Consider the following 3,722-nt stretch of genomic DNA (forward strand, 5'->3'; position numbering starts at 1 on the left):
AAAAATTATTCACCATTCATTCTGAAGGAAATATTTCATATAAAATTTCTTTTAAATATTTTTCATATATCATCTGTTTTCATTTCTGTCACAGATACCTGAAAGCAGAGATTACCTTTCCCCAGCATATTTTTCTGTCTTTTTAAACTCCTGAACTCCAGACCTGATTTCTCCTGGTCTTCCCATCCTCCTTTGTTTTCCCCACTCTGAGTTCAGTCTGTCAGAAAGGTACCTGGACGTGGACAATAGGAGCACATACTCTGCTAGGAATCTCTGGTGCTGCTAGAGTTGCCAGAGAAGCACAGGACATTTATTTCTCCCAATGCATGGCCCTAGTTTTTGCTTTCTATCTTGCAAGAACAGTACCTATGCTGCACCTCTTCTTTGGCTATCTGAAGTCTGGACCATCTTGGAGAGAAGAAGTGATACAAGAGATGCATTTCAAGGTTGCTGCCAGTTCCTGGCAGATTATTGTAGAGCGCTGTAGCTTGCATGTGAAGTGCGTTGGCATTGCAGCACAAGGATCCTAACACTGGGATGTCTAAACCCGCTTCTAGAAGTGGTCAGCTAACAAACTTGAATGGGAACCACAGCTTCAGAAAAGGAAAGGCTGTCGCAGCAGAGGGAAACCCCATGCTTTGTAGAAGACTTATCACTTGAATGCAAGTTGTACCCATGGTGACCTGGCTGACAGACTGGGCAGTGGAGTGCCCGAAATGTGTAAGACAGAAAGCTCAGGGCCAAAGTGCACTTACATTAGCATGTTTATGCAAGTTTATGAGGGTTGTGAAGATACGTAATGGCCAGCACTGGCATGATGGAAGTTAGAAAATCAGTATGTTCTGGTGCTAATGTGCCATGTTCTCTGGGTGTCACAGCTGGGAAATGATGAATTAGAACTGGGGACCATTTGGCCCCCTGAGAGGCCTAGGAGCTTTCTAAGCTTGAAGACTCCTTCAGTTAAGTGAACTGACAGGGTTAGAGTGAATCCAAGGCAATTCTGTGGGTTGCTGCTGGCCTGTGTGGAAGCACTCTGAATTGCTCTTTGCAGATGTTTTTCCCTAGAGAAGGAGCATTATCTGGAGTTGAAACTAGAGAATCTAAAACACATTCCACAACAAATGCCAGATTCTCAGTTCAGAAGTATTGAAGGAACTGCTAAAAGGCAGTTACCTGGAAAACTTACCATGCACAGGGCACAACATTTAGAATATGTCAGTTGCTCTAAAGGACCTCATCTTGATGCTTTTAAAGGTAAATGTGTTCCTGGCATTTAGGAAAGGAGACTAGGATAGGAACTGATTTTATGTCATGTCCTCCAGGGTACTTTAGGGAGACACATACTTGGAGACAAACATAAGATTGCATACACTTCAGTGAGGGAAGTTGAAAGTTTGTGTACTTGGGCCTCAGACAAACCAGGGTCTCAACTGTCAATCTCATTGACATGCATGCTTACAGCAGATATGTTAGCTAGTCTGTTATGGGACTCTCTCTCTCTCTCTCTCTGTCTCTTTCTTGATAGCTTTTCAGGAAAAGCATCCAACTCCCCATGCAGAACAAATGTCTTCAGAAATTTCAGAAACTAGAAAACAAATTTCTGCCTCCTTCAGGCTAACAACTCCTCTAGGACACACCACAGAGGCTATCCACAACTTAATGCCTGATCAAGTCGTACTTTCAGAGCTCCTGAAAAGTATTTTATCAGAGAAGATGTTGAGTGTTGTGATGACATTAAAGAAAATAGTAGTTGAATCAGCTCATAATAAATTGCTAGATTTCTCTGTCTCCCACTTTAAGGTCCCTCAGCCATTGTTGTTTTCATGATTTCATCTACTTCCCCTCTCACACACGCAGAGTTCAGTCACACATCTACACTCTTCAGAGCGTGCTCAGAGCCAACGAAAACGCATTCTGATTACCTAATTCCAACTTGAATGTAGTCTCTGAAAAGAAGATTTTTGAGCTCTTTTCCACCCAACTTATTTCCTTTTCATACTCATTTTAAAGAGTAACTGTTGCACTCACTATTGTTACGAAGGTTTTACCCTGCCCCAAACTTAACAGTACTTAGTACATGCAGGACACAGAGAAATTAAAGAATTATAGTTGTCTCTGAGTTGTATCTTTCTCTCTCCATCTGCTCTTGGTGGACAGGAAGCTAATAATGAGTCTTGGTGTTGAAGAAGGCCAACTGTTTGCTGAACTGAATTAGGAGTAGCCAGCAGAGTAAGAGAAGCATTTAATCCCCTCTGCTCTGCACTCATGAGTCCACATCTGGAATACTGCATTGATTCGAGTTCCCCTAGTTTGAAAGAAATGTGAACAAAATGAGGAGAGTCTAGCAGAGGGCCACTGCAGAGCACTAGGGCACGCCATGTACCATGAGAGGCTAAGGGAGTCCGGGGAAGAGAAGGCTAATTGCTGCCTGTCCTGTCTACTGTGAGGGGTGGGGTGTAGAGAAGACAGAGCCAGATTCTTCTCAGAGGTGCATAGTAAAAGGACAAGAAGTAACAGTCATAACTGGCAACAACTGCCGCCAAGGATGGTGCAGCACTGGCAGAGGTGCCCAGAAAAGTGGTGAATCTCCATCCATGGACATCTTCAAAAGTTGCCTGTGCAACACCCTGAGCAACCTGTTCTAGCTTTGAATGTAGCTCTGCTGTGAACAGTAGGTTGGACTGGAGACCATACAGGTCCCTTCCAGCCCAAATCTTTCTGTGAGTTAGCAATTCTAATAAAGATTAGAAAGTCCTGGCCAGTCTTTGGCTAATTTGATCCTTCATTCAATTTTAATATACAAGTTTCATCATCATTTCAAGTAATGTGTGCAATAATTTGGGGATTGCTCAGTTCTCACTCTTATAAAGTCCATTCACCAAAGTCAGTCTTCCCTCGCAATACTTCCACAGGCTTTCACTTGCTATCATGTCAAACATTATCCACAAGGCTCTATTTAAGGGTCAAAGTCCATCTCCACCTTTACCTTCGTCTCCCATTACTTAAAAAGCTTCAAGAATCTTTTGCTAGACTTTCAATCAGACACTTTTGCACTTGTTTATGTTCTGCCATTCTCATTTTAAAAAGCACTATATAAATAGATGCAAAGCCCCAGACACATCCCCAACTACATCTCTCCTTAAAATTTTCTTTTGTTGTGACATCTACAAGGACTTTACAACACTTACTGCTAGAGTGCTGATACTACAGCCTACAGCCTTGTCACGTCTTGCTGTTTTTTTAAATTCCATCATTTGGCTTTTGACCTCAAAAGGTTTCTAGATCATAATCTTCTCTAGTGCATAAGCAGCTGTGCCTATGATAAGCCCAAGAGGAGTTTGCAGACTCATAGAAAGATTTGGGATGGAAGGGACCTCTGGAGACTTCTATTCAAGCCCTTTTCATTGCAGGATGGAGATTATGTGAAATCTATTTAAGATCTCTAAAAACTCTACAGCTTCTTGCCAGCAATAATTATAGCGTTTCTCTTTAGCAGAAGCACATAGAACATAGTATTTCCTTCCTCCTTCTGAGCATTTGAAGACTGTTCTGTTACCTAGTTACCTCCTTCAAGCTAAACAGTCTAAGTTTGACCAACCATACATCATGTTTTTAAGAACCTCTCAACATTTTTGCTATAGTCTTCTCCAGACCTCTCTATTGTATTTAACAAGCAAAATAATGCAAAAGCAAGAATTCCCAAGGGAAGAGGAAACTCACTA

Source organism: Struthio camelus, chromosome 1, assembly GCF_040807025.1.
Source record: "Struthio camelus isolate bStrCam1 chromosome 1, bStrCam1.hap1, whole genome shotgun sequence".
Lineage (NCBI taxonomy): Eukaryota > Metazoa > Chordata > Aves > Struthioniformes > Struthionidae > Struthio > Struthio camelus.